Genomic DNA, 23948 nt, shown 5'->3' on the forward strand with positions numbered 1-23948 from the left:
TTAGATCCAATCTCAAACATAGTAAAGCTCTACAGCTCTATGTCCTGCTAGACCAGTTTACTTTAACTATTTATTAACGATAACTTAGATTGACTTGTTAGACTACCAATGTTCAAAGACCTTTTGGTGAAAATGTCGTGACGTTATTACGAGTCTGGTGCATCAAAAAGAGTTCAAGCGATGCATAGGAGAACTGGCTATGCATATCGGCTGTGATTGGAAAGATCTAGGCCATTCTAGGCTTCTGGTCTTTAATTAGCAATAAAGAACGAGTTAAAATCGTATTGATTGATTTCTATATTGATACATATATGTTTTTAATAAATTGCGTGACTTTATTTTTTCGTAGTTTATTTTCAATTTTTATTTTGGGGGCCACCAAAGTCACTTCGCCTAGGGCCTCCAGTTACCTTAGACTTGCCCTGAAGGAAGCGTCTTTTTTTTCTCTGATAAACCTTAGATCTCCCTCCACAATACACACTACATTTAGTAAAGTATCTCTGTGTGGCAATATGTTCTACCTTATCACACCTCCACAATACACACTACATTTAGTAAAGTATCTCTGTGTGGCAATATGTTCTACCTTATCACACCTCCACAATACACACTACATTTAGTAAAGTATCTCTGTGTGGCAATATGTTCTACCTTATCACCCCTCCACAATACACACTACATTTAGTAAAGTATCTCTGTGTGGCAATATGTTCTACTTTATCACCCCTCCACAATACACACTAGATTTAGTAAAGTATCTCTGTGTGGCAATATGTTCTACCTAATCACACCTCCACAATACACACTACATTTAGTAAAGTATCTCTGTGTGGCAATATGTTCTACTTTATCACACCTCCACAATACACACTACATTTAGTAAAGTATCTCTGTGCGGCAATATGTTCTACCTTATCACATCTCCACAATACACACTACATTTAGTAAAGTATCTCTGTGTGGCAATATGTTCTACTTTATCACACCTCCACAATACACACTACATTTAGTAAAGTATCTCTGTGCAGCAATATGTTCTACCTTATCACATCTCCACAATACACACTACAATTAGTAAAGTATCTCTGTGTGGCAATATGTTCTACTTTATCACACCTCCACAATACACACTACATTTAGTAAAGTATCTCTGTGTGGCAATATGTTCTACTTTATCACACCTCCACAATACACACTACATTTAGTAAAGTATCTCTGTGCGGCAATATGTTCTACCTTATCACATCTCCACAATACACACTACATTTAGTAAAGTATCTCTGTATGGCAATATGTTCTACCTTATCACCCCTCCACAATACACACTACAATTAGTAAAGTATCTCTGTGTGGCAATATGTTCTACCTTATCACCCCTCCACAATACACACTACATTTAGTAAAGTATCTCTGTGTGGCAATATGTTCTACTTTATCACACCTCCACAATACACACTACATTTAGTAAAGTATCTCTGTGCGGCAATATGTTCTACCTTATCACATCTCCACAATACACACTACATTTAGTAAAGTATCTCTGTGTGGCAATATGTTCTACCTTATCACCCCTCCACAATACACACTACAATTAGTAAAGTATCTCTGTGTGGCAATATGTTCTACCTTATCACCCCTCCACAATACACACTACATTTAGTAAAGTATCTCTGTGCGGCAATATGTTCTACCTTATCACATCTCCACAATACACACTACATTTAGTAAAGTATCTCTGTGTGGCAATATGTTCTACCTTATCACATCTCCACAATACACACTACATTTAGTAAAGTATCTCTGTGTGGCAATATGTTCTACCTTATCACATCTCCACAATACACACTACAATTAGTAAAGTATCTCTGTGTGGCAATATGTTCTACCTTATCACCCCTCCACAATACACACTACATTTAGTAAAGTATCTCTGTGCGGCAATATGTTCTACCTTATCACATCTCCACAATACACACTACATTTAGTAAAGTATCTCTGTGCGGCAATATGTTCTACCTTATCACACCTCCACAATACACACTACATTTAGTAAAGTATCTCTGTGCGGCAATATGTTCTACCTTATCACCCCTCCACAATACACACTACATTTAGTAAAGTATCTCTGTGCGGCAATATGTTCTACCTTATCACATCTCCACAATACACACTACATTTAGTAAAGTATCTCTGTGCGGCAATATGTTCTACCTTATCACATCTCCACAATACACACTACATTTAGTAAAGTATCTCTGTGTGGCAATATGTTCTACTTTATCACACCTCCACAATACACACTACATTTAGTAAAGTATCTCTGTGCGGCAATATGTTCTACCTTATCACATCTCCACAATACACACTACATTTAGTAAAGTATCTCTGTGCGGCAATATGTTCTACCTTATCACCCCTCCACAATACACACTACATTTAGTAAAGTATCTCTGTGTGGCAATATGTTCTACCTTATCACCCCTCCACAATACACACTACATTTAGTAAAGTATCTCTGTGCGGCAATATGTTCTACCTTATCACCCCTCCACAATACACACTACATTTAGTAAAGTATCTCTGTGTGGCAATATGTTCTACCTTATCATATCTCCACAATACACACTACAATTAGTAAAGTATCTCTGTGTGGCAATATGTTCTACCTTATCACCCCTCCACAATACACACTACATTTAGTAAAGTATCTCTGTGCGGCAATATGTTCTACCTTATCACCCCTCCACAATACACACTACATTTAGTAAAGTATCTCTGTGTGGCAATATGTTCTACCTTATCACCCCTCCACAATACACACTACATTTAGTAAAGTATCTCTGTGCGGCAATATGTTCTACCTTATCACCCCTCCACAATACACACTACATTTAGTAAAGTATCTCTGTGTGGCAATATGTTCTACCTTATCACCCCTCCACAATACACACTACATTTAGTAAAGTATCTCTGTGTGGCAATATGTTCTACCTTATCACCCCTCCACAATACACACTACATTTAGTAAAGTATCTCTGTGCGGCAATATGTTCTACCTTATCACCCCTCCACAATACACACTACATTTAGTAAAGTATCTCTGTGTGGCAATATGTTCTACCTTATCACCCCTCCACAATACACACTACATTTAGTAAAGTATCTCTGTGTGGCAATATGTTCTACCTTATCACCCCTCCACAATACACACTACATTTAGTAAAGTATCTCTGTGCGGCAATATGTTCTACCTTATCACCCCTCCACAATACACACTACATTTAGTAAAGTATCTCTGTGTGGCAATATGTTCTACCTTATCACCCCTCCACAATACACACTACATTTAGTAAAGTATCTCTGTGTGGCAATATGTTCTACCTTATCACCCCTCCACAATACACACTACATTTAGTAAAGTATCTCTGTGTGGCAATATGTTCTACCTTATCACCCCTCCACAATACACACTACATTTAGTAAAGTATCTCTGTGCGGCAATATGTTCTACTTTATCACACCTCCGCACTCCTCTTTGCTTTCACTCCCCCCTCCCCCTTTTTTCATGATTTTTACATGAGCATTCTGTTGTCCAGAAAAATAATAGGCATGTGTCAACTAATGAATTACTAGCTGCTGATAGAGGGCGCCAATGTGTCTGGGACTGGGAGCAGTGTTCGATTTGCACCTTACGCTTCTGTAAGATATATATTTATATTTTATTCGTATTATCAGTCTAGATATACTACATACTGAAATCTAGATATAATGCACACTAGTCTAGATATAATGTCTAATGAGGTTTTAATAGAATATACACGAAGTCTAGATATAATGCATTTTAATGTCTAGATGTAATGCATATTGAAGTATTGATATAATGCAAATTAAGTCTAGATAATTCGAGATAGACAAAAATATCACGTTACTCTTAATTGATTAAATAATTTAAAAAAAATACATAACGACTTAGTAAAAGTATTTACAAACATTTAAAAAGATGTGAAGTTTATCAAAAATAAAATTCAAACTGTATTTTTATAGCATGAGTACATTCATTAACTTTTTAGATATACGAATTCAGAAAGTGAATCAAGTAAAAAAAAGAACAATACCATATTCAAACATTAAACCATAACTTTCCCAATAATGATTCTACGCAAAAAATAAAATAGGGTCCGAAAGAAACAAAGATAAAACACTTTTTTTTTAAAGTTCTAAAACAATCTCTGATTAGACTCCCCCCCCCCCTTTTTAGGATGAAGAGAACAGTAGCCTGACTCTACCACTAAAAAAAACATTGATCTAGTTTAGTACTGTTCAAACAAAACAAAACATTGATCTAGTTTGGTACTGTTTAAATAAAACAAAACATTGATCTAGTTTAGTACTGTTTAAATAAAACAAAACATTGATCTAGTTTAGTACTGTTTAAATAAAACAAAACATTGATCTAGTTTGGTACTGTTTAAATAAAACAAAACATTGATCTAGTTTGGTACTGTTTAAATAAAACAAAACATTGATCTAGTTTAGTACTGTTTAAATAAAACAAAACATTGATCTAGTTTAGTACTGTTTAAATAAAACAAACATTGATCTAGTTTGGTACTGTTTAAATAAAACAAAACATTGATCTAGTTTAGTACTGTTTAAATAAAACAAAACATTGATCTAGTTTAGTACTGTTTAAATAAAACAAAACATTGATCTAGTTTAGTACTGTTTAAATAAAACAAAACATTGATCTAGTTTGGTACTGTTTAAATAAAACAAAACATTGATCTAGTTTAGTACTGTTTAAATAAAACAAAACATTGATCTAGTTTGGTACTGTTTAAATAAAACAAAACATTGATCTAGTTTAGTACTGTTTAAATAAAACAAAACATTGATCTAGTTTAGTACTGGTTAAATAAAACAAAACATTGTTCTAGTTTAATACTGTTCAAACAAAACAAAACATTGATCTAGTTTAGTACTGTTTAAATAAAACAAAACATTTAGATAGACACAGGGCAATATTATAAAACCAGTTAATTCATATTTTACTTCAAGTCTGTTTATTTTTTCATCTTTCATCTATTTTATAAAACAGTAACATGTAACTTAGTTCAAAGTCTTTTTTACAAAACATGTGTTTGAAATCTTAGATTCTATCTTTCAACGTAACAAACACATTTGCATGGAGCGGCCACTAGAATGTGTAAGAAAGACTTCTCTGCGCAGAACGTTGCAAAAGTTTTAAAAGGTGGTCCCTGGACTAACATAAACATCGGACTACTTTTTCAATAACATTGGATCAGGCTTGTTTACTTTCGTGATCACCTGCTAGCAATGTGCGGGAGATGTTGCAGATACGACTTTTGATGCGATCAAGGTGTGAGTAGCACGGCAATCAGCTGAGAGCACTTCCTGTCACGTGAACAGTTGTACATTCCACATTGTGCGACATATTGCACATCATAGATAGATAGACTAAGTATATATAGATATATATAAAGTACAGATAGATAGATAGGTAGATAGATAGGTAGATAGATAGATAGATAAATAGATAGATAGATAGATAGATAGATAGATAAATAGATAAATAGATAGATAGATAGTTAGATAGATAGATAGATAGATAGATAGATAGATAAATAGATAGATAGATAGATAGATAGATAGATAGATAGATAGATAGATAGATAGATAGATAGACAGACAGATAGATAGATAGATAGATAGATAGATAGGTAGATAGATAGATAGATAAATAGATAGATAGATAGATAGATAGATAAATAGACAAATAGATAAATAGATAGATAGATAGTTAGATAGATAGATAGATAGATAGATAGATAAATAGATAAATAGATAGATAGATAGATAGTTAGATAGATAGATAGATAGATAGATAGATAGATAGATAGATAGATAGATAGATAGATAGATAGATAGATAGATAGAATGAGGGAGAGGAATGATTGAATTAAGCTTATATTTAGATGTATATTTGCAGCGCAATGTTATGACCCTTGATTGTATGATGTTGACAATAATTCCAAGTTAATTTAAAACGATGGCGTTTTTTCCAAAAGCTTTAAGTATTATGTATATGTTTCTAGAAAGGGAGCTAGAGGTAGTATTTAAAGACTTGCATATTCACTTCTGAGAGAAAGCTGTGACTAGAATAAAAGAATTTACATTGCATTGTATTTTGTACATTTACATTTATGTAGTGTGTTATATGTACGATTACAAAGTCCCGACTTAAAGCTTTGTATTTATTTAGAGAAGATTTTAGTTTTTGAGTTTATACTTTCAAGTTGTATCTCATTATTTGAGAATTCATGAATTGTCTACTTTAGAGAACTGTACACAATTCTAACATCAGAAACGCATTGACAGACCAACATAATCTCAAGACATCTTTGTCATCTGACACTCAAACATATATCGTCACAATAGATAAGATAGATAGGTGATGGATGGATAGATTGATAGATATGATTGGAAGGATAGATGTATGGACATATATATATATATATATATATATATATATATATATATATATATATATATATATATATATATATATATATATATATATATATATATATATATATATATATGCTGGCTCTGAGATATAAATGGAAGGACAACTTTACACAGTGACCTTGTGAGACTTTATAAGAAAGTGCTAGTGCCTCTAGGGTCACCTTGTCTCAAGTGCAATGCTAAGGTCACCTTGTCTCAAATGCAATGCTAAGGTCACCTTGTCTAAGTGCAATGCTAGGGTGGCCTTTGTTTCGGTGCAAAACTTTGCACAAAACTTTGCACACAAACATGTTCCCCTATTCTCTCTACCATGTAACTTCATTTACATCAGTCACTCAATTGACTAGACTATAAAAACAATGCCATTACGCGAGTAGAACAATAATGACATTTTGTAATAAACTATTTAAGAATGTAATTATTTTGATTTTAAAATTAAAGCTACTGCCAAATTAGCCTCACAGTTGACTCTGCTAGTATTTGGCTGTGACTCTGCTAGTATTTGGCTGTGGCTCTGCTAGTATTTGGCTGTGGCTCTGCTTATATTTGGCTGTGGCTCTGCTTATATTTGGCTGTGGCTCTGCTTATATTTGGCTGTGGCTCTGCTAGTATTTGGCTGTGACTCTGCTAGTATTTGGCTGTGGCTCTGCTAATATTTGGCTGTGGCTCTGCTAGTATTTGGCTGTGGCTCTGCTAGTATTTGGCTGTGGCTCTGCTTATATTTGGCTGTGACTCTGCTAGTATTTGGCTGTGGCTCTGCTTATATTTGGCTGTGACTCTGCTAGTATTTGGCTGTGGCTCTGCTTATATTTTGCTGTGACTCTGCTTATATTTGGCTGTGACTCTGCTAGTATTTGGCTGTGGCTCTGCTTATATTTGGCTGTGACTCTGCTAGTATTTGGCTGTGGCTCTGCTTATATTTGGCTGTGACTCTGCTAGTATTTGGCTGTGGCTCTGCTTATATTTGGCTGTGACTCTGCTTATATTTGGCTGTGACTCTGCTAGTATTTGGCTGTGACTCTGCTTATATTTGGCTGTGACTCTGCTAGTATTTGGCTGTGGCTCTGCTTATATTTGGCTGTGACTCTGCTTATATTTGGCTGTGACTCTGCTAGTATTTGGCTGTGGCTCTGCTAGTATTTGGCTGTGGCTCTGCTAGTATTTGGCTGTGGCTCTGCTAGTATTTGGCTGTGGCTCTGCTTATATTTGGCTGTGACTCTGCTAGTATTTGGCTGTGGCTCTGCTAGTATTTGGCTGTGGCTCTGCTAGTATTTGGCTGTGGCTCTACTAGTATTTGGCTGTGACTCTGCTTATATTTGGCTGTGACTCTGCTAGTATTTGGCTGTGGCTCTGCTTATATTTGGCTGTGACTCTGCTAGTATTTGGCTGTGGCTCTGCTAGTATTTGGCTGTGGCTCTGCTTATATTTGGCTGTGACTCTGCTAGTATTTGGCTGTGGCTCTGCTAGTATTTGGCTGTGACTCTGCTTATATTTGGCTGTGACTCTGCTAGTATTTGGCTGTGGCTCTGCTTATATTTGGCTGTGACTCTGCTAGTATTTGGCTGTGGCTCTGCTAGTATTTGGCTGTGGCTCTGCTTATATTTGGCTGTGACTCTGCTAGTATTTGGCTGTGGCTCTGCTAGTATTTGGCTGTGGCTCTGCTTATATTTGGCTGTGACTCTGCTAGTATTTGGCTGTGGCTCTGCTTATATTTGGCTGTGACTCTGCTAGTATTTGGCTGTGGCTCTGCTAGTATTTGGCTGTGGCTCTGCTAGTATTTGGCTGTAATATTTAACCAGCTAAAACAAAAGAAATAACTGGGGAGTTGTTTTATTCAAATTGTGGTAGGGCCTATATATTATTGTCGAAAAGTGAAAGGGGGACGGGGGTCTTCAATAGACCTTCTCTCAAACGTGCTCTCTAACTGTTGAATTCTAGGAGGATACCTACTAGTTATAAACTGCTTAGGTATGCTATTATAAAAAAAAAAATTATTCCATACTTTTGTTTTGTTTTCCTAGCAAAAACAGCGAAAATAATGTTCACCTGTTCCAATTTGATAGGCTCGTGGCTCCTGAAGTTATTAATTGCATAAGTTTGATCGCTTAATGTTTTAATTACATTAAGTTGAAATAAATTTAATTGAATGGTTTGAAGTTAAAGTTGGCAGCATTGCTTCTTCTTACTTACCAATACGAGAAAAACAACAACCTGCTCCAGGAGCTCGAACTGTTTTAATATCGTCTTGCTTCTACTGTGAATTTCTGTTGGTCGTCTGAGATGGGAAGTAACCTGCTAGAAAAACTCATGTACAGTTGCGGAATAGCAACAAAAATGTGAATGGCTAAAACCCTGAAGATCTTAAAACATTCGAGATAAGTTGAATTTCTATTTCTTTCCTTTGAAGACATAAGTTGAACATTCCATTGTCTTCCTTTAACAGCTTGAATTGAAGTTTATATTCCTTTTCTTTAACAACACAAGATAAAGTGTGTAGCCCCTGGAACAAAGTTCATTGTTTCCGCCAGTTTCCACTTTCTCATTTCTCCCATCGACATGAACTGTGTGTTCACTTCCTTTGATACGTTGCACTACCCATTGCCTTCCTTGAACAAAACAAAACAAAAAAACAAGCAAATTAAAAAAAAAAAGCTTATCTAAGGAAAAGAATTCCGCACTTACAGCTATATCTATCAATAATGTCGAAGTTATATCCCTTATTCGATATCAACCAAAAACAAATTAACATAATGGTTAATTTTTTAAAATGATTCATGTCTGACTATGCCAATGAATAATTGTGGGCAAAGTTTCAACTTCATCCGTGCTTGGATGCTGGAGACATAACGTGTTTCAACTTTGGACCAGAGAGTCAGTTGTTATTAGCTTTGATTAAATCCACTGCATCACTGGACTAACTCAACGACTAGTTCAAGTTATAGATAGAAATTATCCACGGAGATTGTAAACGGGAAGAAGGATTGAGGAGTAATGAATGAAAGAGAAATAGAGGAAGTAAGGGGTAAAGAGAGCGAAAAATCTTACGAATAACCCGATGGTTTATACTGCTTCAGTAAGCAAGAGGGAGGGTTTAGGGGGGGGGGGAATTCTGTACAAAGCACATTGTGTTTTAAAAAAGGTTAAGACAAAAATGTAATTGTTGATGTAAAGACATTCCACTGATGGAGCCCCAGATTAAGACTGATAGACTGGGGGTTGACAGACTGAAGTTGATAGACTGAACTTATAGCCACTTTGATCTACAAAGGAGTTGTACACTCCAGCCTTTGATCGTTTACTCCTTTACATAGTTGTACAAACACGTACACTTTTGCAATCAACTTTTTTTTTTATTAATTAAAATAAACAAAGGAACCGTCTAAGCCGTTTCGAGGCCTCAGGTAAACTTATGCGAAGTTATTGTTTTTTTTTAAATTGGTGATAGATGTGTTGATAGGAAATGGCATTAAAAACGTTTGTTTTTGGTATTTGTGCATGTTAAGAACACATGCAGCAGATTCTTGGCAAATTATTTAAATCTTCTTAACTTCCAACTTCCTTCAACTTGATTTCATTCTCCACTGGCTGCAGTAAACATTGGGACAACTCCTTTCAATTATTCAAACTGTCTATTCAGTCTATGTGATGACCGCTAACAGCACCCCAGATAGCAACCCTAATGTGTACTTGTGTTTCTTGTTGTGTGTTGTGAACTGGTCTGTTCTTGTGTGTCAAAATGTCTTGGTGTCCAGGTCAGCTTGTGTGTGTTTGTACTGTGTTATTGTGAACTGTTTTGTCATTCTTGTTCAATAAAGCCTGAAATCAAGACATGTCTTCTTGTAGTATTTTATTAGGTTACTACAATTTATTGAACAAGAATCTTGTGGATTAATCGTGCTTCAAGTATGGATCGTTTTCTAAAACCTGAAAGATTGGTGGTGGATCCGAATAATTCGGACGCTCAAAAGATCTGGAAGCAGTGGCTTCACACATTCTCTTTATCAACAGATGCTTGAGAAATATCCTAAAAAGACACTAGTACGACGAAGGAGAAAACACCAAACTGTGGGTGATGAGTGGGCAGAAAAATATAGAGGTGCAGATCTTAGAGAGGAAGTGGGTATTGGTCACACCCTGAGAAAAGATACCAACAACAGAGCTAGGCAGGCCTTAAGAGAATGGACCCCCCCAGGGAACAAGATGCAGAGGAAGACCAAAAAGAACATGGCGACGCAGTATACTAGAGGAATCCGAGAGGACCGGAAAGAGCTGGGAAGCCATAAAAAAAAGTAGCAAGAGACCGTGGAGAGTGGCGTGTTTTTACGGAGGCCATAAGTTCCATAAGGAACTCAAAGGAAACATAACGAGAGGTAGCCAGACTCTTGAAAGATTGCATCATTGAGCCTTCGTCGTCTCCATGGCGGGCTCAAGTAGTAGTAACAACTAACGAACGACTCAAACGAAGAATGGTAGTGGACTACAGCCAAACTGTTCAAACTGTTCACACTTCGGGATGCTTATCCCTTACCTCGAATTGATGATATGGTCTCTCAAATAGCTAAATAAAAAATATATAGCACCCTTGATCTTGGTAACGCATACCATCCTCTAAGGAAGACTGATCGCCCTTATACTTCTTTGAAGCCGGAGGAAAGTTATACCTATTCTGTAGGATACCCTTTGGATAAACTAACGGGGTAGCTTGTTTTCAACGGACAATCGACAAGATCATAGAACAAGAGTCACTGGAGGGTGCATATGCTTACATTAACAACATCACCATTTGTGGTAAGGACAGAGAAGAGCATGATAAAAATCCGCTTAAATTTCTTGAGGCTATAAAAAAATATGGACTAACTCTTAATGAGGAAAATTGTGCATACGCTTCTTCAAGAATAAGATTACTAGGGTATGAGATGAAACCAGACCCCGACAGACTATTGCCCTTGCGGCAGCTTCCGCCACCCGAGAACTTAAATGCACAAAGGCGAGCTATAGGTCTATTCTCGTACGATGCCAACTGGATATGGCATTTTTCAGATAAGATGCATCCTTTGGTACACAACAGAACTTTCCCACTAGAAGAGAGAGTCAAAGATACATTTCAAGCTTTGAAAGAAGAACTAGGATGTTGAAACAGATGCATTGGATATCGCTATATCCGCTACCTTATCCCAGAAGAAAAGACCAGTTGCTTTCTTCTCCAGAACACTATCTCCTAGCGAGAGACGTCAATACTCGGTAGAGAAAGAAGCAATGGCTATCGTTGAATCAATCAAGATTATTGTGGTTATTTCTATTATGGTAGCATTTCAAACTCACCACGGATCAAAGGCCCGATCCTTCATGCTTATCCCTCGTCCGTTGTCCGCCGGGGTCCATTTAAGATTTCTGTCCGTCTTCTGCGCCTGTGTTCAATAAAGAATTTCCTTTGGGTCTCAAATGTTTGTCCCGCAGCCTTTGTGAGAGCTCTTCAACTGTCTCTTGTAGAGGCCATCTGCTGCCAGTGAGAAGACATGACAAGATTGGGTGTGGGAGAATTAACGTGTACAAAATGTTGACCAGACAGACAGAGTAAGTTGATATAAGCTTTGTACAAATATCAACTACTAAGCAAATAATTTTAAATAGTATGAAACACTAGCCTATTATTTTGATACCCACTCCTCTTTTTGTACAAAATATTCTTAGTAGTCCAAGTGAAACACATCCATTTGGTGGCACCCCTGGTCATAAATACATTAACACTTAAATCAATATCTCGCTGACATCTCAAACGCCATTGAAATTCAATCGAGCGCTCGGCTCCCAAGTCTTTGTTTACTTTGAAAATAGAAAATTATCAATAGTAATTATGTATTCCTATCACTAAGACTGTATAGCAATAACGACCAGTGGAAGGTCCGTGAATAACCGATCACTGGAAAATACCAACCGAGATCTTTAATGAGCAGTCGTCTCCTAGCTGTGCTATTTCTAACAACAGGTTTGTTTATGGAATTGGATCTGGGCGACAGAATTATAGATGAGTCTTGTTTCTTCAATGATGAATTTAAATTGGGAATGCGGTGCTGTGAGAAGGACTTGCGTGAAATGTGTTTTTTTCTTATTTGATACTGTTATGGTTCCTCTGTCATGAAATGTTTCCTAGGACAACTTTTATGTTTCATGAAATGTTTCCTTTAAAACTAAGAAAGCCTCTCCATGTCATTATATGTTTTCTTTAACTAAAACCGAGAAAGCTTCTCTAACTCTTATGATGAAATCTAAATCGGCTACTTATAAACCATAGATAAACATTGTGATATATAAAATCAATAGATAAACATTTTGATATATAAAATCAATAGATAAACATTTTGATATATAAAATCAATAGATAAACATTGTGATATATAAAATCAATAGATAAACATTGTGATATATAAAATCAATAGATAAACATTGTGATATATAAAATCAATAGATAAACATTGTGATATATAAAATCAATAGATAAACATTTTGATATATAAAATCAATAGATAAACATTGTGAGATATAAAATCAATAGATAAACATTGTGATATATAAAATCAATAGATAAACTTTGTGATATATAAAATCAATAGATAAACATTGCAACATATAAAATCAATAGATAAACATTGTGATATAAAAAATCAATAGATAAGCATTGTGATATATAAAATCAATAGATAAACATTGTGATATATAAAATCAATAGATAAACATTGTGATATATGAAATCAATAGATAAACATTGTAACATATAAAATCAATAGATAACATTGTGATATATAAAATCAATAGATAAACATTGTGATATATGAAATCAATAGATAAACATTGTGATATATAAAATCAATAGATAAACATTGTGATATATAAAATCAATAGATAAACATTGTGATATATGAAATCAATAGATAAACATTGTGATATATAAAATCAATAGATAAACATTGTGATATATAAAATCAATAGATAAACATTGCGATATATAAAATCAATAGATAAATATTGTGATATATAAAATCAATAGATAAACATTGTGATATATAAAATCAATAGATAAACATTGTGATTTATAAAATCAATAGATAAACATTGTGATATATAAAATCAATAGATAAACATTGTGATATATAAAATCAATAGATAAACATTGTGATATATAAAATCAATAGATAAATATTGTGATATATAAAATCAATAGAAAAACATTGTGATATATAAAATCAATAGATAAACATTGTGATATATGAAATCAATAGATAAACATTGTGATATATAAAATCAATAGATAAACATTGTGATATATAAAATCAATAGATAAACTTTGTGATATATAAAATCAATAGATAAACATTGTGATATATAAAATCAATAGATAAACTTCGTGATATATAAAATCAATGGATAAACATTGTAACATATAAAATCAATAGATAAACATTGTGATATAAAAAATCAATAGATAAACATTGTAACATATAAAATCAATAGATAACATTGTGATATATAAAATCAATAGATAAACATTGTGATATATGAAATCAATAGATAAACATTGTAACATATAAAATCAATAGATAACATTGTGATATATAAAATCAATAGATAAACATTGTGATATATGAAATCAATAGATAAACATTGTGATATATAAAATCAATAGATAAACATTGTGATATATAAAATCAATAGATAAACATTGTGATATATAAAATCAATAGATAAACATTGTGATATATAAAATCAATAGATAAACATTGTGATATATAAAATCAATAGATAAACATTGTGATATATAAAATCAATAGATAAACTTTGTGGGGAAACGGAATTATAACAAAGCATTTCGAATGAGCCAATAAAAAAGCAGCCTTTACCAAAACACACACACACTAGACAAATTTATTTTTTTTTACTGTGTATGAATTTAGTGAAGAATAGGCCGTGAACTTGACCTGTTATGACCTCTTTTAGAATAATATTCTAGATGTTATACTGTTTGGAAATATGTGCCATGACATTTCATACCTCCTTAGAGTTTTGAACTGAAAAGTGTTTCCCCCTCCCTCTTCCCCTTCCTATGAAATTGTTAATGAATTTGATTGGTCAGAAAGTCTTACAAATACTTATTATAACACAATCGTTTTGACTAATCATTTGACTCATCTAAATTAAGACTCACACCGTGTAGTTTATATGATGGTCACGTGATGGTTCGTTCATCTACTGTAGACCAGGTAAACCACGAAACCACTGGATAAAGTTTCAAATTGTGAATAGGAATAGGAATAGGATAGGCTACCATAAACTGGCTGCTCAGAAGATTCATTTAGACTTACATATTACACAAAATATTCCAAATCACATTTTGCCGGAGTTATTGTCATGAATACAGTACTGGCCTCTAGCATTATATTGAAGAAGCAAGACTTAAAAACTGACACTTTAATGTTATTCCAGAAACAAGGCAATATCATCGATTCCGAAGATTAAAGCTGAAAACACTGTCTCACGTGACCACGCAATTGCAATGACCCCATTTGAAGCAGATTTGTTGTCTGAGCACCATTGCCTTTGTATGGGTGTTCGTGGGACAGTTTGTCTAAGTGTTTGTGTCTTTTTGTCTGTTGGTCTATACGTACAATACTATTTATCAATTCAAGTAGCTTGTCATCTCTTATTTTCCAGCGCAATCGTTTAACATTATTTTGATAATTTTTTAGGTGGCCAAGCGGGCCGCATGCAAAGTGGTCGGGGGCCGTTTTGTCTATCATGCCTGGTCTGTAAGTACATATTTGTCTATCTGTCTGTGTCTTATTGTCTGTTGGTCTATTACATGTTTGTCTAATTGCTTGTGTCTTCTTGTCTGTTGGTCTATAAGTACAAGTTTGTCTTTGTGTTTGGATGCGTGTGTGTGTGTAAGAATTAAATCAATCGCTTCTCTACATGTAGTAAGATTCAAATCTGTCATCACAAGACAATGTGTACAGCACTGACCTAGATATGAAACAAACAACCTGATTGACTCAATGCATACAGATAAGAAGAGAATGCCTAAAGAAAGCATCAAAAGCCAAACCTTGCGAACTTTCCCCAACCTCCCAACACACTCAGATTGATAATTCTTAAATGTCATCTGGAATGAGCTGATAACTATCTAAGCAGGGAAGCTGACATTCTCCCCGACAAGATCTACTCTCAGATGAACTTCAAATGAACTCAGTACCATCATAGACACGACCAGTTACGATTGTGTATTGGGGCTGGGTAAGCTAGGGAGAAAGGAAACGGGTTTAAAATATATTTTTTTTAACTACCAATTTGCTTTTTTAAAACATTTGATTTGGAATGTGTGTTTTTCAGTGGTCACCTAGTCACTTAGTTCTCTCTTCACCTAGTCACTTAGTTCTCTCTTCACCTAGTCACTTAGTTCTCTCTTCACCTAGTCACTTAGTTCTCTCTTCACCTAGTCACTTAGTTCTCTCTTCACATTAATCACTTAGTTCTAGAGAGACTTAGTGTTGAAAAAACAAATACATTTAAGTGGAACGATTAACTTTTATTTCATTCAAGTGAATCTGTTCAGTACTGAAATAATTTATTATACACATTTCTATCTATCTATCTATCTATCTATCTATCTATCTATCTATCTATCTATCTATCTATCTATATGTCTATATGTCAGTTAGTCAGTCTATCTATCTATCTATCTATCTATCTATCTATCTATCTATCTATCTATCTATCTATATGTCAGTCAGTCAGTCTGTCTATCTATCTATCTATCTATCTATCTATCTATCTATCTATCTATCTATCTGTCTATCTATCTATCTATCTATCTATCTATCTATCTATCTATCTATCTATCTATCTATATGTCAGTCAGTCAGTCAGTCTGTCTATCTATCTATATGTCAGTCAGTCTATCTAACTATCTATCTATCTATCTGTCTGTCTATCTGTCTATCTATCTATCTATCTATCTATCTATCTATCTATCTATCTATCTATCTATCTATCTATATGTCAGTCAGTCAGTCTATCTATCTATCTATCTATCTATCTATCTATCTATCTATTTATCTATATGTCAGTCAGTCTGTCTATCTATCTATCTATCTATCTATCTATCTATCTATCTATCTATCTATCTATCTATATGTCAGTCAGTCTGTCTATCTATCTATCTATCTATCTATCTATCTATCTATCTATATGCCAGTCAGTCAGTCTATCTATCTATCTATCTATCTATCTATCTATCTATCTATCTATCTATATGTCAGTCAGTCAGTCTATCTATCTATCTATCTATCTATATGTCAGTCAGTCAGTCTGTCTATCTATCTATCTATCTATCTATCTATCTATCTATCTATCTATCTATCTATCTATCTATCTATATGTCAGTCAGTCTATCTATCTATCTATCTATCTATATGACAGTCAGTCAGTCTATCTATCTATCTATCTATCTATATGTCAGTCAGTCAGTCAGTCTATCTATCTATCTATCTATCTATCTATCTATCTATCTATCTATCTATCTATCTATCTATCTATCTATCTATCTATCTATATGTCAGTCAGTCTATCTATCTATCTATCTATCTATCTATCTATCTATCTATCTATCTATCTATCTATCTATATGACAGTCAGTCAGTCTATCTATCTATCTATCTATCTATCTATCTATCTATCTATCTATCTATCTATATGTCAGTCAGTCAGTCAGTCTATCTATCTATCTATCTATCTATCTATCTATCTAACTATCTATCTCGATATCATCTACTTTGAAAAACTATCCCATATCGCTGAGCCGTCAAAGACGTTAAGCTACGGGGTCAAAGGTTAGCCAATGACATAGTTAACAACTCAAATCAGTTAAAATCGGACTCCACAGCCTTCCCGAGTTTATGGAAAGTGAGATTGAGTTCATCCTCGACCACGGAGGAAGAGTTTATTACTATCAATCTATCCACAAGAGTCTATGGAAATAATTATTTGAAAATATATACAGTAGGGCGGGATAAGTTTGTGTGTGTGTGTGTGTGTGTTTTTATAGAGAGGGAGAGGTTGACAACAAGCATGACGTCATGTTTTGTAGTGAAGGAAGTTGACTTAATCTTTTGCTATTAGTTCTCACGTGACGTTCGATCTTAAGAGTCAGTGTGAGCGCGTATGTCTTGATGCGTTCAGGTTTGAGTGGAAATGTCATCGCCAAGACATTTGACATTCAATGGGAGAAATTGTACTCGGTAATAGTTTTGTATCACTTCCTCTCTTCTCGTACATCGCGGCTATAGTCTCTGTGTGATGTTTAGTCCTATAGAGACAGCGGTGAAGACTACTGTTTTTATAACACACAGACTTGAACAAAGACTAGACTATTTTCAAGAGAGAGCACAGAAAGCATATTTTCAAAGCTGTGCATAAAATTGAACTCTGTCTCATATAAAACCATGAGCGTACTGTAAATGTTTTGATGATCGAAACTTGATATGAGTTTCGTTTGACTCCTTTCAAAAAATCCCTTCTATTTTATTGTCTATATAGTACTTCAGTTTTACTTCTTGATAAACTGCCTTACTTACAATTGATGTTCTCTGTCAAATTTTATCCCAAGCCCCTCCCGTTGTTTAAACACTAAAATCCCAATGACACACGAATATTTCTTGTCGTTTCATTCTAATTGTTTTAATTTGTCTTATTGTTAGAATATCATTTCAAGTTATCTCTCTTTTTTTATCAAATGTTCCCGTCACTTCCAACCGATGTTCCCTATCACTTCCATCTAATGTTTCCAATCACGTCCAACTAATGTTCCCTATCACTTCCAACTAATGTTCCCTATCACTTCCAACTAAGGTTCCCTGTCACTGATGTTCTTTATTTACAACTAATGTTTTCAATCACTTACTATTGATCTTCATAACATTGTTCATTCTATTTTATTTTTAATGTCATGAGATTGAAGTGCTTGTGATGCTTTCCACGAAGTAAATATCTTCTTTTCCTCGCTGTAGTTTACATACCTAGCACGTGCAAGTAATTCTCATGTTTGAATGGTACAACTCTTGTAAAGCCTAACACTAACTTAAGTATTAAAAGCGACAATTATTTGTTAACCGCTAAAGGTGCCATTAAATGTTAACTTTGATGGGACAGGTTCAAACCAGAGGCGTCGTGCCCCCATTGCCCCCCCCCCAATCACTACGCCTCTGGTTCAAACACTTGATTTTAAACACAGATCAATGTTAGTTTCTGCGCATTAGCTACTTACACTAGGTAGAAGTCATTGGTCTAGACACTGCAACTTGGAAAAAAAATGTAACATTGAGATCTGTCATAGAATAGTCTGTTTTACTTTACAAGCTTGTTTGTGTGTTTAGCAGGCGATTTTTTCTGGGCCGAGGGGGGGGGGGGTAATTTGTACTGAAAAGAAAAGACTCATTCGGTGTCTCGAAGTCTCTGGGTTCATACCTTGCCCACTGCCGACCCCTGTCGACCTGCTGTCTTCCTGCTGAAAGTTCGGGCTAGAATATTGATTGTCTTCAACTTGAAGGAACATCGGAAACATATCAAACAAAAACATTTTGCAGGAAAACAAAATCCTTTCGAGGAAGTTCCCAGTGGGATTCTATAGGATCACAGTGTTTGTTTTATTTATGTTTAAGATGTTCCTTCAAAATGTTTTCAGATGTTCCTTCAAAATGTTTTCAGATATTCCTTCAAATTGTTTTCATGTGTTCCTTCAAAATGTATGTTCCTTGGAAATGTTTTCAGATGTTCCTTCTAAAGTAAATATCGTTACATTTTAGACCAAACCTGGAAGGGAGGGCTCCGACCACCGAGACAACATTCCAGAGCGCATACCCCACGACGGCAGCCACTAGTGTAGGTCCAAATCGAAAGCCATGCGACACAGCAATCCAAATAATTCAGTGAACACATGAAAAGGTCTGACAGTAGAATAGAAAGATCAACGTTTGCTGTAGATTCGAAAGTAAAAAATAATCAATGCACGTTGATGATTGATACAAATGTGTGAACAGATCAATCACTGATAAGTAGAAGTAGAACTCAATCTTAGCTGACATCAAATTAAAGTAATTGGAAAGTAAAGTAATAGGAAAGTAAAGAAATAGCAAAGTAAAGTAATAGGAAATTTCTACTGAATGTTTTATATTGAATGTAACGATGCTGAATGAGATTCTACACACTGTACACAATATGAAATGCTAATGGAACTAGATTGAATGTAGCCCTACATTGTTAATGCTACACACACACTCAAGGGTTTGACATGATTGTATTTCGGATTCGATGTAATCAATCTTTGAATTAATTAAACTGACTCGAATTCCATGTAGATCGCAAACCAAACTTCTGCAGCAGAGAGCTAGGCGAATTAATGCCAAAATAAAAGTAAACTGTAATCGATAAACTGGCGTGTCATGTACATCTTTGTGTCTGTCGCCCCATCATTAAAGGTCATTCATCCTGGCCACTGGAGATCTGGAAACAGATTGTGGATACATTCCTTGGACCCGATATGTTTTTCAGCTGGATTGCCTTGTTTAAAAAAGCAAGCTTTCGGTCACTCTTAGGACGGGTTCCACTTTGAATGAAATGAAACATGATTAACTCCCTTTAATTATATCTCTGTTAGTATACTGATTTTTTTTTTTATTTAAAGATCAAATTTCATTATACTTTTTTAATTCCTTATCTATATCCGATGACAAGAATACACAAGACAATAACGTCCATGGCTCACGCCAAATGTCCAGACTGTTTCACACGCTCAAGATTATTGAGACATTGTTCAGAAATATATATTCATTTTCACATGCATAGGCGCGGAACGGAAGATCTGATTTTATTGTCCACTACCGCCCCGGCACGGGTAGTCTAATGACTTGATGTGCAGAGTTTAATACATTCACTTTTTACAAAATTATTCGTGACTGATTGATAGAACTTTCTTGAAGATAACGTTGTCGTGGGTACACACGCTTTGGCAACATTGTTATATATAATACAATAGGGACGTTTAAAACAAAAATAGGAGCTGAGATTCAAAAGAATTTTCTTTACATATAGAGTTTTAAAAAATCATGGAATCTCTTACCCTAAAAAAGAGTGGGAACTCTCCTGTGACCAAAGTCGTGATTTTGTTACAGCAGACATTTTGTTTGTTTTATTAGTTTCAAACATTCAGATGTCTCTCAGGACATTCTTACATTCTAGCCTCCTGTTGGACGTCAGGGAATGTCTCTGACATTCTAGCCTCCTGTTGGACGTCAGGGAATCTCTCTGACATTCTAGCCTCCTGTTGGACGTCAGGGGATGTCTCTGACATTCTAGCCTCCTGTCGGACGTCAGGGGAAGGGTCTGAACACGGAACCATTGTAACAAGTGTCTGAAGCGCAAACGACACGACAAGGAATCCATCACATTGCAATAGACGATTTGATTAGTTCTGCCACTATCTAATTTGTGTCGTTTTCTTTTTTAAATCTACACAGACATTAAAACAGACAACAATAATATAGACAATATTCAAGTCTAAAATACAATAATACAGACAATATTCAAGTCTAAAATACAATAATACAGACAATATTCAAATCTAAAATGCAATAATACAGACAATATGAAAATCTTAACTACAATAATACAGACAATATTCAAATCTAAACTGCAATAATACAGGCAATATTCAAATCTAAAATACAATAATACAGACAATATTCAAGTCTAAAATACAATAATACAGACAATATTCAAATCTAAAATGCAATAATACAGACAATTTGAAAATCTTAACTACAATAATACAGGCAATATGAAAATATTAACTACAATAATACAGGCAACATGAAAATCGTAACTACAATAATACAGGCAATATTCAAATCTCAACAACCATAAAACTGCACTATCCCAAATGATATACAAACAACAGAGTAAGACAAGTTAGGGCGGGCAGAGGAATATATAAATAGTTTTAAAACGCTGGACAAGACAAGAGACATACATACAAGTCTATCAGTAAATGAAAATAAGAGTTACAAGCACAAGGTGGATAATAACAAGTCTATGTACTCGTCGTGGTAATGACAATGTTTAACCAAATTAATTTCTTGATATTTTGTTGTAGATGCCAGACTATTAATACAAGTCGGACATTTCTTTGAATGGAAGACAAAGCTGGGTTAAGTCGAATGTAGTCTTTCGGATTTGTTTACAATTTGACGGAAGCAACAATCCCAAACGTTACGTTTGACAATAGAATCTCACATCTGTCCTCGATAGAAGGACATGAAAATTGATGACTAGGAATTTGGTTTAGACATGTTCAACCTACTCATCAGAATGTTCGAATTGGACTTACGCTTTGATGCAATAACGAAGCACTGCTTGCATCGACTTTGGATTAGTGACCTGTCTACCTGCAAAACGTTTATTCTGTTACAACAAAATGTTAGTGTGGATGAGTTGTTATGCTTTTTTATTACATTTTCAGATCAGTTATGAAATTTTTAAAAAAGTTATGTAATACGAAGACCAGTGCCTCTCATGCTAAAGAAATACCGTCAGCTTTTAAATATGAAATAGATATATACTATTTTAAACCTGTGTCAATCTAATTGTGAAAAAAATCGGACATATATTTGTAAGACTTTTTTGTACAGGAAATATGTATAATGTACCATATGCATGTGTATATATATTTTAATATTTTTTTTGGTTGAAACTTCGATGAAGCCAAATTAACTCCTTTACCTCTAGCCACTTTGACCCAGCGAGGGGAGAAACTTCGAAGATGACTAGTGACATCTCCCTTAGCACAGTTCTTCTCTTTAATTTAAGTCCCTAGACCAATGGTTCCCTTTTCTAATCTTACGATCCTATTGTATCAAATCTAATACATTATGAAATGCTTCTAAATATATTGGGGGTGATGACCACTGAATTTAGAATCATCGAACTAGACACAAACGAAATGCATTTAGAGCAGACAGACAGACAAAAAAGTAAGGCGAGAGCCTGTCCAATAAAGAGCTGTCCATACTTTCCTGTGAGACGTGGGATATAATAGGATGTCAACCTGGCCGAGAACCAAGTTGACTGATTTTATTTTTTATAGAACTAACAAGGTATTAAACTTGGTCTGGATTTGTTTTCAAGAAGCCGCTGTCCATTCATACGTTTTTTTATCGAATTTTCTCCCATTGATAAAGCTAATTATCATAGAAACATAAGCTGATAGACATTCTCTGGCACCAGATAGGTATTGGTTCAAAAGAAACCAATAACATAGTAGGCTGACTAGACTCCATTGATCAGTTCATCTGAGGCATTTCCTCAAGCCATGGCAGGTCTGCAGCTGTCTCAGCTGACTTGTAACTAAAAGTGTAAGTATTTACAGGAATCCTGAAGAAGTCTTGGGATCTTTAGTCACCAACTCTGATATATGGCTATATTGTTATTTTGTTTAACACCCATAGTCCTTATAGTTGACAAAATCATAAACAAATTTAGCCGCTATTTGTAATGGTTCCTTGCTGATGTAAATGTGTGTCTGACTTCCACGATTACTCAGGAGGTGCTGGAGTGTCTTGTACAGGCGTATTTTAACTAATGTAAGTTCTTAGCAAAGACTACCATCACATTAGCAGACGAAGAACCACGTCCAGACTGGTCAACAATGTAAATCAACGTTTAATACAAAATGGTCCTCAGTCGTGGCTCTTTCAATAATCGATGCACCTTGAAATCTTAAAAAAATAAGGATTTCCTCCGAGACCGACTGAATAAATTAACATATAAAAAAATTAAAACCTGTTATCCATGATGTCTCCAAATGTCGCGTTCAAAGTCCGTCAACTATAGTGCGTCGCTAATCACCTAACTCATTTTATAGTCCTTCTTCCCTAGTGCCATTAGAGAAAGGAATGGGTTGCCTGAATCAGCCAGGAAAAAACAAAGACTTAACAGAGTTTAACTCATTGATTAACATGCTTGACTAGATTGACACATGAAATGCGTAGGACGTAAATATCTTCTAGTTTGAAGTAACGTCTGTAATATATAAGATAAGATAAGACTAAAATTGTATGTTTGTGAAGTTTAGAATTTCATAGGTAGGCCTACAGGTATCAATGTTTTTCTTCACACCAGTGGTGTTGGAGAAGCCATAATCGATATCATTTGTTACATTGTCTTGTGTGCATGTATCTTAGTGTTAGCTTTTGCCTGTTTGGTATAGTAACATGTTTTGCGTACACACAATTTTCGTTCGAATCTAAAAATTAAAGCCGAATCTCTTGTGTATGTATGTTCCTCATAGAAATCCACAC

General features: G+C 34.8%; 1 protein-coding gene across 4 annotated transcripts in view; it reads left to right on the forward strand.

Moving 5' to 3' along the window:
* The window catches only part of LOC129924631 (uncharacterized), a 104488-nt gene that overhangs the window by 50591 nt on the left and 29949 nt on the right, over window positions 1-23948 (forward strand). The window contains exon 2 of one of the 4 annotated variants that reach the window (XM_056020918.1): window positions 15291-15350. The exons of the other annotated variants lie outside the window; for them this stretch is intronic. The gene's annotated coding sequence lies outside the window, so the exon portion shown is untranslated. The remainder of the gene's footprint in view (window positions 1-15290; window positions 15351-23948) is intronic. 4 annotated transcript variants of the gene reach the window in all.

The sequence above is a fragment of the Biomphalaria glabrata genome, chromosome 2 (genome assembly GCF_947242115.1).
Source record: "Biomphalaria glabrata chromosome 2, xgBioGlab47.1, whole genome shotgun sequence".
NCBI classification, from domain to species: domain Eukaryota; kingdom Metazoa; phylum Mollusca; class Gastropoda; family Planorbidae; genus Biomphalaria; species Biomphalaria glabrata.